General features: G+C 48.9%; 1 long non-coding RNA gene across 2 annotated transcripts; it reads right to left on the reverse strand.

Annotated features, from left to right (window-relative positions):
- Window positions 1-1845: 1845 nt before the first annotated feature.
- Window positions 1846-8708, reverse strand: LOC141370779 (uncharacterized). Of its 2 annotated transcripts, none has more exons than XR_012375118.1 (4): window positions 8429-8708; window positions 7237-7456; window positions 4163-4318; window positions 1846-2051 (listed from the first exon to the last, which is right to left on the reverse strand). It is a non-coding gene; the product is annotated as an uncharacterized lncRNA (long non-coding RNA). The 2 variants fall into 2 exon arrangements; XR_012375119.1 differs by lacking the exon at window positions 8429-8708 and adding an exon at window positions 8244-8343.
- Window positions 8709-12859: the final 4151 nt, after the last annotated feature.

Here is a 12859-nt window from a genome sequence, read left to right on the forward strand (position 1 = left end):
TAGTTCTCACGTGTTCCTACTTCAGGAAAGGGGACCTATGGCTGCCCTAGGTCAGGGAAGAGAAAAACCATGAAAGAGGAGGCAAAGAGACTAGTATTGAGTGTTTACATATACCATTATGTATTATGACACTTCTCTTGCTTGATTATCATTAACGACCTAGCATGTTAGTTGTGATAAATTCCATTTTACAAGTGAGGAGTCTGAGGCTCAGAGATGTTAAGTGGCTGGCTTGAAGTCACACAGCCAGTAAGTGGTGGAGCCAGGATTAGAACTGGGGTGTCTGACTTCAAAGCCCAAATTCCATTCCCACCCTCCAGGGAGTGCCTAGCTCCCTCTGTTTTACATTCTGCCACATACCAGCAAGGGCTCTCTGACCCATCTCTCAACTCAGGAGTGCACCCCACTTCCCTCCCCAGATGTTCATTTCACTGAGGCAGGATCTCTCCCCCTTCTGTCTCCACACCAGGCCTGGAGGCTGAAGGCTGTCAGGGAGAGATTTGACTTCCTTCCTCTCTTGTTCCCCAGCCCGGACCCAACGAAGGGCAGACACCTGCTGAGTGACACCAATTTGCAGCCTTCTCAAGTGTGAATGAGATTTCGAATAGGACCGGTTGCCCACTGACTTCAGACATGGTCAGGAATAAAGAGAAATTTAAGAGGCAGGAATTGGGGGAGAAGTGATCGGTTTGGAGGAGATGATGGAGCTGCCGAAGCAGTGACAACCACAGCTTCTGGTGGGAGCAAAGGGCTGATTCCTTCAGAGAGGTTAAATTCTTTGCCAGAGGTCATACAACTGGCAAGTGGAAGAAGCAGGGTGAACTCAATTAATGGTTGCATTTTTAGCATTCCCTAGAGGAGTCCAACTCCCAACCGAACTTAAGTTGGTAAGGTGCTTTAGTGTTAAGATTTTTCCAGCCTTTTTGCCCCCCAAGGCTGCTGACCACTCCTTCCCTGCTTTGGCTGGAGGGTCCCAGGGTGCCTTGTGCCTGCTGTGTGGGTGAAGAAGGATGGGAATACACTTGGAAAGGACAGGGGAGGGCATTTGGGATTGTTGCTTGAAAAATGTGTCCCCAAGGAAGGTCTCATCACAGGGACTTGGCGACCACCTTAGGGCAAGTTGCCCCACATGCAGAGCCCTGCAGAGAGACCGGGAGATGGTTTGTATGTTAACTGCTTCTGTCACGGGGCGGCGGGGGGGGGGGGGCAAGCACAGCTACTCTACCCCAGTTTTTCCCTTGGCGATGCCTCTGAACCCAGCAGCACTGAGGCAGATTCTGGGGCTAAGAAGTTGCACACACAGGAGTCCACTCTCTCAGCCCTGGAGTAGGCAGCGGAAACGCTCCAGATGAGCCGGAGGCGGCGTGTTCTCTGCGGGGGCACTAAGCATGGTAGGCGCCTCCGCCCTGAGTACTCGCTCCTTTGTGCCTGCACACACCGAGGCTCTCTCCGGCCAAACACAACCCAACGGTGGTTGGGTGACTTCGTGAGTAATGAGAGGGATGATCTCTCGGTGCCCTTTAGTGATGTGTCCCTCCCCGCCATGCTTTTCAGCTCACACTATACTCTGTCCTTGTTTCTGGAAGAGTCTGCTTGAGGTGTGCGGCCTGCGGGGTGTGCACGGTGGTTTCAGGAGGTGGTTTGCGGACATAGAGAAAGCACAAAAAGAACACTTGGAAGGAGAGCCAGAAAGGGGGGCGCGGCCCGGCCCACACCCCGCTGGGGTGGCCGGCACCATGCGGCAGACTGGGACTTGTTGTTGGACGCAGTGAGACAACAACAAAATCACTAGTCTTCCAGATGGGGCGAGCCGGTCCACGCCGCCGCCCCCCCCAGCCTCTCTCCGCACACCCCCGGCCTCTCCCGCAGGTGACTCCCTGTGCACGCGCAGTTGGCCCGCGCGCTCTGGCGGGGCCCACGCTGCTCCCCGCGCCCATCGCCCAGTCCGTCCCCTCCCAACGCTCCTCCCGGACCTCGGAAGTCTTCGCTCAGAACGGGGAAGGAGGGGGATGTCTTCTTTTCTTGTTCTTGCCTCCGGAGTGCTTCATTTTCTGTAATGAACATACTTCTCTAATAATGAGATCTTACTTTTAAAGGGAGGCAGGCGGGCGGCTCATTTCTCTACCTTTCTTCATTAATCATAAAGCAACGTATTATTATGGGGAGGAGGAAAAAGGAAGGACTCCAGGTAATGGTCCCCCCTCTCCCCAAGCCCTGCAACTCCACAGTCAACGTCCCTGGTGAAAATCCTCCCTGTGCTGAGACACAGCGCAGAATGAAGTGGGGGGTGAGGGTTTTGAGGCAAACAGAATAGAAAGGAGAGGAAAAAGGGAACCAGTTGTGAGCAGGGGGCGGATGACCTCCCAGCGGCAGCATCCCCCTTCCCCGACGCCCAGTGCTGGGCTCCCCAGGGAATTGCCCCAGCCCAGGTCACTGTCACCGATGAAAGAGAGGCAAGGCCCCCCAATGTCTAGCCTAGCCTCTAATTGCACTGGCAGGACATACCTGCTTCTTAATTGGCAAAAGCCACAATATCCTGGTGGCTCAGGGAGCGCGGCCCTAATTTTATTTCTGCAGCAGCTGAAGGATAATTACCCTTCCCTATTGACGCTGCTTTTAATTCTTTCTCTTTTTGATTGAGAACTCTCCCCCTGTAGCCCAGCTCTCCAACCTTCAGTTTGTTATCTCCACCCAGAGTGGGGCAGGGCTTGCTGGGAGCCACAGAGGGGGGACATGGAGAAGACTAGCCATGCCCAGCTCTGAGGCCCAACAACCTTCCAGCTGTTTAGCCCTCCCCATGAGAGGAGGGGCTCTTTTGCTCATTATTATATTCCAGTGCCTACCGCAGAGCCTGGCTCATGAAACTAGTTAGCAAAGAGGCAGAATTCAGACACAGAGTTCGATCATGAGGTGTGAATACAATAGATTCCATTTTCATTAGCTTTTTCCTAGCAGGACCAATGAAAGTGGACATGAGCCCCAGTTTTCTTAAATTCTTTAACTCTGGGCTTTTTCTGGGTTGGGTGAAGATGCTAATAGAGGGGTGCCTGGCTGGCTCAATCCGTGGAGCATGCAACTCTTGATCTCTGGATCATGGGTTCCCGCCCCACCTTGGGCTTAGAGCTTACTTTAAAAAATAATAAAATAATAAATACTTTATTTAAAAAAAAGATGCAAATAGCAAAGGAGGCCATTGCAGTCTCAGAGAAAGTTACCTTGAAAACATGACCTGCCCTTGAGCCCACCAGCTCCCTCTCCCCACTTCTCGTTTCTTTCCTCTGAATTTAGAGCCATCCCCTTGGCGATGCTTGTTTCCATGGTTTCCTCCTGTGACAATGATCCCCAATCCCCTCCTCTTTTTTTCCTCCTGACAGTAATGGGTGATAGGGATCCTCAGTGTGGCCACTCCACGTAACCATGGTAACGATGAACTGAGCCTTCATTTATCTTTTGTGAAGAGAGCTAGGGAATAGAAGCTTTTGGAAGGAAGAGATGGGGGAGGGTCCAGGGCTAGAGCTGCCATTGTCATAAAGAGGAAGTTAAGGGATTGTCTTGATACTAGCCTGGAGGATTCAATTCAAACATTTGTTGAGCCCCTATTTTAAGCATGACTACATTGCAGGGAATCAAAAGTGTACAAGATATAGCCCCTAATATTGAAGGGCTTATAGTTTAGTGCTGGGGATCATGGTGCCACTGAAACCCGGACATAGATGGGGCCATTAAGGGAGGTGGCCCTTGAGAACACCATCAGGATCAAGCATCTGTCCACTCCAAGCATTCCCTCCAGTCAAGAACCAAGAAAAGACTGACCACGGGGGTCTGTGCTCACATTAAACCTTCTTCCAAACTGTTGTCAGAGTTTCTATCTTGGAAAGGGAGGAATTTAATGCCCCTTTCTTTTACAGAAGTGTAGGCTAATGGCAGAATCCCCAAATGGGACTATTTGGCGCAGGGAAAAAAGAAAGAAAGAAAGAAAGAAAGAAAGAAAGAAAGAAAGAAAGAAAGAAAGAAAGAAAGGAAGGAAGGAAGGAAGGAAGGAAGGAAGGAAGGAAGGAAGGAAGGAAGGAAGGAAGGAAGAAAGAAAGAGAAAGAAAGAAAGAAAGAAAGAAAGAAAGAAAGAAAGAAAGAAAGAAAGAAAGAAAGAAAGAAAAAAACATACCTGTCCAACTCCAGTGCCACAAGGGGCTGGGATAATCTCCAGTGTCAGGGATCACCATCATCTACCTGCCACAAGCCTTCCTGGGAAGTGATGTATCTACTCTTACACTGAACTGGAGGGTCATCATCTCCATCCATCCAGATTTTTTACTTGTCACTGAAAATGCAAGCCAAGGCAGTAGCTATGAAGAATTAAAGTAGAAAAACAACACTACCAGGGACACTAAAGTTGGACAGAATGAATCCAAAAGCTGAAATACATGTTCATCACAGGTAACACACAGCTCTTCCCTCTTCTAGCTTCCCCTCCTCACCCCCGAAAGTTTTCACTAAATCCCTAAGTGTGGAAACCAATTCTGAACTAATAGGAGAAATCACAAAGATTCCCTGGGACTTTTTTTTTCTTTTTAAAGATTTTTAAAATTTATTTGACAGAGATAGAGAGAGGCAGCAAGCACAAGCAGGGGGAGCAGCAGAGGGAGAGGGAGAAGCAGGCTCCTCACTGAACAGGAAGCCCAATGTGGGGCTTGATGTGGTGCTCCATCCCAGGACCCTGGGATCATGACCTGAGCCAAAGAAAGACACTTAACCAGCTGAGTCACCCAGGTGCCCCGTCCCTGGACCTTTCGTATGCTGATACCAATAACCTGTGCTGACTTGGAAAGATGATGGAGATATGTTTTTAAATGAAAAGAAAAATCTATAGAACAATGTATTTTTTGTTCAAGAAAGCTACAAATAACTAGGTAGCAAAATTCGTTCTTGCAAATCAAATGCAATCTGGATTAGTCAAAGTTCCTGGGTCCTAGAACTCTGAGTTCCATCCTTTGCTACTGGATGAAACTAAGGCAGATTCAAACATTCTGGGCACCCTGTTCGCTCAGCTAGTCAGAAAAGCATAAATGGCATCCTCTGATTGGTTGACAAGGCAATACAAACTAACCAATGAAATAATGCTTCTCCTTTTCTGTCCAATAAGATCTCAGTTCTCTTCTCGCAAGTAGACCCTTTGTCCATAAAGAAAATGAGCAGAAAGGGAATAATAATTAAAAAAAAAAAAGAACACTGTTGCTATGGGGCTATGGGACGTTATTGATGTGATCAATGATAGCTGACCCAGAGAATTCATAAAGGAGGCACTTTGGGAAGAAAAGTACAAAAAGCAGACCAGCTGTCTGGTCTGTATTAAAAAGAAGTTTCTATAGTAACATGTGAGGGAAAAGAATTTTAATGTAAATCTCCCCCAAACTAGCCAGTCAATGGAGGGTTATTTTGACCTTCAACTTAGATTGAAGTTATCATGATTAATTTTTTTTTTACATTAGCAATGTGTGAAGGAAAAGGTGAGGAAGAGAAAATGAAACGTGTGTTTACTGATGCAGAGCATCAGATAATGATATGATAGTTACTGCCTGAAACAGATTTCCCTGTTGTAAGTCATAGCTCAGTTTAAAACAAGGTTTCGTTTTGGAAAGGGAAAGTTCATGGCTCTTAAGGAAAAGTATTCTAGGTGAAATAGTGCACAGAACATAAGCTGTCCTATTAACTTACTAGTGATGTCCCTTGAAATCATTCTGAGACTGTTACAAATGCCTTTGGGAAATGATGGGTAAAATGATTTCCCACAGATACTACAAATGAACACAGGTGGATAAGGCTGACAGATGAAAAATGGAGTCAGTGTTTGTCAATCAAGAGAAAGGAAGGAGATCAGAGGATTAAAAGCCTTGAGTGCTGCATTTGCTATGAAGGCAGGCTGGAGAGGAAATGAAGAGAGGAGACTCTCGTGGAATCAAAGGCAGGTGATGCCAGTAGCAATTTGCTAAGGAAGCGGCATTTCTACCGATCTGAACTGAGTGGTCTGTGGGGAGAGGTGAAAAGAGGGGGTGATCTAGAATTCAGCCCCTTCCCATGGCGGGTGTTGTTTAGGGAGGGACGAACCCCTGCCAAACCAAGGAGAAACACTCTCTGTACCAGAGACACCTTTGGACAATTTCCCTGGCTTCCTGCCATTCATCCATGAAGAACAAATATGTTTTTCTCATTTAAAGGCGAAAAAAGGGGGGTGGGAGAAGATCAGCCCCTCTGTCTAAGGGACTAAGTGAAAAAAAGAAAGAAAAAAGCCCTAACTGTAAATCCCAGAGAAAGGGCAGAGTGGGATAGGATTGCCTCAGCGAAGGGGGTAGGGAGAGTGAGAAGGGTTGCCGTGGTGGAAAAGTAGCTGCTTCGCCATGAACCTTGACTTAAAAAGAAAAATTCACCTTCCAGGATTCCCTTTTAAGTCTCTGGGATTTGACAGGACCGGTTGTGACTCCCCTCCAGCCCAGGGAAGGCAGGGGCTCCCCAGCAGATAATTTAAAGAATCAAGGTGCTCACGGATAATCAGTGGCCCAAACCCCTCGGCTCACAGTTACCAAGACAACAGGAGGCTGGGGCTGGTTGCCTGGTAACCACACTCCAGCGCCCGGGTCCTGCCCCCTCTTCTCCTCCCCCACCTCCGTTAGCCCTTTTGTGATAACGTCTTCCCCTCCGTGGCTTTTTTTCCTCTCTGGCTAAAGACCATTCTGCTCTTCGTGTGAAGGGCACACTCTGGGCTCCCTTGGCTAAAATTGAGGACCTTGATGTTCATTTCGGACAGATTTCACCTACACCCAGACATTTTGACCCAGATCAAATGTGCTTCTGTCCTCGGCCTCAGTATCTTCTCCCTCCATCCCTTCCTTCATCCGCGCTGGGGCGTTCGGAGATTGCGGGGGCGGGGGGGGGGGGAAGGAAGAAGTGGGGGTGGGCGGGAGCGAGAGAGCGAACAGGGCTAGGATGTGGCGATATTTTACAGCACAGCAGTGCCTGGTGCTCCCGGCAGATCCGCTGTCCAGCTTGCCCCTAAACTCACCTTTTCCGGGCGCGCCTCCTCTCTCTTCCGCACCCTCGGGCACTTTGCACCAAGTTATTCCAATTGGTCTTAGCGAATGGGGAGATAGAATGCCCTCCTAGAATCCGACACCTACGCTCCTGGAGAAATGGGGAAGAGGAGTCCCTCCCCCCCACCCCCCACCTCGGCGAACCCTGCCTCACCTCCTGGCCTCCACCGCGTGGGGGCTGAAGAATTTAGCGCCCGCGGAGTCGGGGCGCTCTCGGGTCCGGGCGCTGTCCAGCCTCTGGTGCTGAAGCTGGAGCCTCGGATTCGCGGTGGAGGGTCTCTGGGAACCTCCAGCTGCCGGTTTCTGACCCCCGAGGTCCGGACCCGAAGAGCAGGTGCCCTTTGCCGGGGGGTAAAGGCGAGGCTAGGACGTGTCTGCAAAAGAAGTGCTTTTTCGGCAGACCGGGTTCCCTCCGGGGCATAATCCCCTGAGCCTCTCCCTTCCCTTCCCCGAATTGTGTAATTGCCACAATCGCGGCGGGCAGAAAGAGCCCCTTGCACTGGGATGATTATCCAGTGGCTTCCCGGCACTCCCCTACGTTTTCTCCTTCGGCGCTGGGTTGCCTGGGCGTCCGCAGGCAGAATCCCGGGACTCCTGGCGCACAGATCTGGTGGCGGGCAAGGCTGGGAAGGGAAGCCTGGAACACCGAACCCCGCCGCTTTTCTACATGCAACAGGTCTGCTGCACCTGGTCTCTGAAGGGCGAGCAGAGCGGAGACCAGGTTGCTGCGGTGGGCTTGGGGAGTCTGGGTCCGGAGAGCGCGCACTCCCGAGGCTGGTGCTGCCCATTGCCGAGCGGGCGCCTGACCCAGCCAGACAAACCGCAAGCCCCGTGTCTTCGTCGCCGGGCTGGTGGGTGCAAGAACGAAACGCCCCCAGAACTCGAGCGGGCCGGAGCACCCGGTAGGAGCGCTCAGCTGCCGGGCTGCGGAGCCGCCTCCCGCTTCCCAGGCGCCCTCACCGCCTTCCCGCTCCCTCGTGAATTTGTCAGCGGGCAAGGCACCTTTGGCAGGTGCTGAAGCCAACCGCCCCCGTCCTCCGGCCCTCCGAAGCGGCCCTGGGCGCCGTCTCGCGAATCTCAGTTCGAGTTGGCTGCTCCTCGAATCCCGAGCCCTTTCCCTGCGGGGGAGGATTGGACGGCGGACCCTGCTCGGGGTTTTACCTGGCACGGGTCGCCACGGCCAGGAAGGAAGACGGCTGCCCTCCACTTCTTTCTCGAAGAAAGCCCCCTTACCACCCCGCCTTGGGCTTCTCCACCAAGAACTGCAAAGCAGGGGCGGGATGTGGGGCGGGGGGAGGGGTGGGGTTTGAGGAAGGTATTTTGTGAAGCACTCGTTGAATACTTGCCTCTCTCGGGCAATCTGTTCTGTTTCAAGCGGTGGCCGCGCCGCCAGGGCGGGAGGGCAGGTCCAGAGTCGCGAGGTGCTCCGGGTGCAGATACCGTCGCTACGGCTGCGGGGGCCAAGGGAGAACAGCTGCTTTAAAGCCGAGACCAGCCCACAGGTGGCCTGTCAGGGCCACGGACGTCCATGACGTCATCCAGAGGACAAGTGGAGAAGGGAAGTTGGTGGTGCGGGGGGTGGTCACCGGGCTTCACATCAAAAGTCCCCTGTGGCCATGGCAACAGCTCGCGGAGGCCCGCGCCCCAGCAGCTCGCCTCCTTTTCTCTCTCCTGACGCGTGGTTGGGCTCCGGGATCCCGCGCTCCGCTGCGGTAGAATGCTGGAGGGAGGTGGAAGGGGCGTCCGGTTTTAGTGCCAAAGCCAACCTTACCCGCACTGGACGAAGCCCTAGAGCTAGGCTTGGGTCCACCTCTCCGTCCTTGCCCTTGTTCCTCTGTCCTGGCTAACCTGGGGCGGAGAGGGGCTGCCTGGCCTCAGGGAGACTCCCAGAGGGCGATCACACAGAAACCTTCATTTCCACAGGGACATTCCGTAGCCTTCGCCTTCCCTCCGACCGCCCCACCTTGGCAGGTGGGGCCCCAGGTCACCTGACCACACACAGATTGTCCTTCCTGAATTCAAGAATGTGAAGGTTCACCTCTCTCACCCACTCTTCACCGACCACCCCCTCCCCCCACCGCGGGCCTGGGTGCGCCCACACCGAATCCACCTGCCGGAATCCTCACTTGTGTACGCGGATAAACCGAGGCTTCCCTGATTCAGAAAGCAGCCGAAGGGATGAGAGAAGAGCAAACCCACCACGGATCTAGTGTGCGTCTAGGGTTTCCATGCTGGTGGCCAGGGAGCCACATGGGGCACAGAAGTGTGAACTGGGGGTCTCACAGATTTTCCTTTTTTATTTTTTTTATTTTTTTAAAGATTTTTTAAAGATTTTTATTTATTTGGCAGAGAGAGAGAGAGAGAGACAGCGAGAGAGGGAACACAGCAGGAGGAGTAGGAGAGGAAGAAGCAGGGTTCCCGCGGAGCAGGGAGCCCTGCACAGGGCTCGATCCCAGGATCCTGGGATCATGACCTGAGCGCAAGGCAGACGCTTAACGACTGAGTCACCCAGGCGCCTCCAGATTTTGTTTTTTTTTTTTTTTTAAAGATTTTATTTATTTGTTTGACAGAGGGAGAGACAGCGAGAGAGGGAACACAAGCAGGGGGAGTGGGAGAGGGAGAAGCAGCTTTCCCGCGGAGCGGGGAGCCCGATGTGGGGCTCGATGTGGGGCTCGATCCCAGGACTCTGGGATCACGACCCCAGCCGAAGGCAGACGCTTAACGCCTCAGCCACTCAGACGCCCCCAGATTTTCTGTTTTTAAAGAAGTACTTGTCAATAAGATTGAAGATGTTCACATAGAAATCTGGACATTCCATGTCCCTGGGAGGCAGGGCTGGGGTTCTGCGGGTGGTGGAGTAGCATTGACCCCTGTGGAAAAGGGTGGGGTCCCTTCCAACCCAAGACTTCCTCTCCTTTTTGTCCGTGTCACCAAGGCCATCATCATCAACCATTCCCCCCTCTCCTTTTTTTAAAAGTAAAGAGGAAAGTGAAATGTTTTTATCTCCATCTCACTTGCTCACTTCCTTAATATCACCTATCAGGCCCCATAATCATGTGAGTTTTCTGCCCCCCCCCCTCCGTGTCCAGCAGAAGCTGGTAAGGGCTTCACTCTGGCTGACCTTCTTGCTTCACTTCTGGCTGCCTGGTGCCCTGCAGGTCCAGCCTTTGACTGACACACACACATCTGTGCCGCCCATATTCAGACAACATAGGGGGCAGGATATTTCCTGCAAATAAGGCTGGTGTTTTTTTTTTTTCTCTTCCATTTTCACATTTCAAAATATGCAGGTGTTGGAAACATTTAAAATTTTATATTTTTCATTGATCACCATCCGGTCACAAAAAGACAAAAATACTGGATGGCTCTACTCATCCGAGTTAGCCAGAGTAGTCAAATTCATAGAAACAGAAACTAGAACAGTGGTTGCCAGGGGCTGGAGGAGGGAGGATGAGGAATTCCTGTTTAATGGGTGCAGAGTTTCAGTTTTGCAAGATGAAAGAGTTCTGTGGATGGGTGGTGGTTATAGTAGCACAACAATGCGACTATGTTTCATGTCACTGAACTGAACACTTAAAATGGTAAGATGGTAAATTTCATACTATATGCGTTTTACCACAATTGAAAACTTTTTAAAGGAGGTGGTTATAGTTATAATGTCTAGCAAACCTTGAATTGTTCTGTTTGGAGGCAAAAAAAAAAAATAGGACTCAGGAGAACAAATGCTAAGCATTGTTACTTTTTTTTTCTTTTTTCTTTTTTTTAAGATTTTATTAAGTAATCTCTATACTCAACATGGGGCTTGAATTTACAACCCTGAGACTGAGAGTCCCACGCTCTACTGGCTGAGCCTGAGCCAGGTGCCCCTGCTACATTTTTTTTCAATGATTTCTTCAACAGATATTTATGGAGTACATGGTATATGCCAGACAGTACACTAGAGCCTCAAACACAAAGATAGCGGGACAAGCAGTAAAGTCTAAAAATAAATATACTTAAATTTTTGTAAGTTCTTAAAAAGAAGGAATAAATGGGCACCTAGTGGGTTAGTCAGGTAATCCTTGAACTCTTGATCTCTGCTCAGGTCTTGATCTCAGGGTTGTGGGTTCAAGCCCCACATTGGGTTCCATGCTGGAGCCTGCTTAAATAAATAAACTTTTAAAAAACAGCTAACATGATAAAAATTATAAGTTTAACTTCCAGACCACCAGAGGGAAGAGGAGGAATGAGGAAAGCTAGATCAACCAAATAGAAGATTAGAAAGAAGAAGAAGAAGAAGAAAAACAAGCTACGCAGAAAACAAATAAGATGGTAGAAATACTCTTTTTGTAAAAAAAAGATTTTATTCATTTATTTGAGATAGAGAGAGTGAGCATGAGTGAGTGGTGGGGAGGGCCAGAGGGAGAGGGAGAAACAGACTCTCCACTGAGCAGGGAGCCTGGTTGCATGGTTGATCTCAGGAACCCCAGGATCATGACCTGAGCTGAAGGGAGACACTTAACGGACTGCACCACCCAGGCGCCCCTGGTAGAAATATTCTTAATATTACTAATCATAAAAGGGGTGCCTGGGTGGCTCAATTGGTTAAGCATCTGCCTTCAGGTCAGCTCAGGTCATGATCTCAGGGTTCTGGGATGGTCCCACTCCCACTGCTCAGTGGGGAGTCTGCTTCTCCCTCTCCCTCTGCCCCTCCCCTTCCCCATCCCCCCCATTGTGCTCTCACTCTCTCTCAAATAAAAAAATATTTTAAAAATATATATCTAATCACAATAAATGTAAGTGTACAGTTACAAGTGTTCAGTTAAAAGACAGAAAGATAGCTTTAAAAATCCAGGTATAACCAAATTATAAAAGACATACATAGTCTCATGAATATAGAAACTTTGAAAATCAAGAGTTGAGGAAAAAGTATATTTAGGAAATGTTAACTAAAACAAACCTGGTATGAAAACTAATGTAGAATTTAAAGCAAAAAGCATTAAATGGGGGCATGACTTAATGATTTTAATGATAAAAAAAGGTAACTGGGGCGCCTGGGTGGCTCAGTTGGTTAAGCAACTGCCTTCAGCTCAGGTCATGATCCTGGAGTCCCGGGATCGAGTCCCGCATCAGGCTCCCTGCTCAGCGGGGAGTCTGCTTCTCCCTCTGACCCTCTTCCCTCTCGTGCTCTCTATCTCTCATTCTCTCTCTCTCAAATAAATAAATAAAAACCTTTTAAAAAAAGGTAACTGGCCAAGAATATATCATTGAACTGGTAAATCTTTAACAAAATCTACCATGCTCTGCCCTAAAACACATATGACATCAAATTCAGATGGTTTATACATGCAATGTATAAAAATGGTTATACATGCAAATTCTACCATAACTTTGAGGAACAAAATATCTCTATATTACAGAACCAATCTGACCAGGAAGAAAGAAAGGGAAAAAGAAAGGAAAGGAAAAGAAAAGAAAAGAGAAAAGAAAAAAGAAACAACAACAAATCACAAGAAATAGGGGAAATAAATGTATAGAGCAAACAAATTTATAAACATAAGTGTAGAAAATAAATTTTTAGTAAGCCAAATTTCTATAATAAGCCAGTAAAGTTTATTCTATTAATGTAAGAATTTTTAACATTTGGTAAATCTATTTATGTAAATTAATTCAACTCTAATAGATTAAAAGGAAAAAAAATCTTATGAACAACTGAATAAATCTAGAAGCATTTGATAAAATTCAATATTGATTTAAGATAAAACTTTTTTTTTAAAGACTTTATTTATTTATTTTAC

This window comes from Callorhinus ursinus, unplaced genomic scaffold (genome assembly GCF_003265705.2).
Source record: "Callorhinus ursinus isolate GAN/ISIS: 27379988/994484 unplaced genomic scaffold, GSC_fseal_2.0 scaffold45, whole genome shotgun sequence".
In the NCBI taxonomy this organism is placed as follows: domain Eukaryota; kingdom Metazoa; phylum Chordata; class Mammalia; order Carnivora; family Otariidae; genus Callorhinus; species Callorhinus ursinus.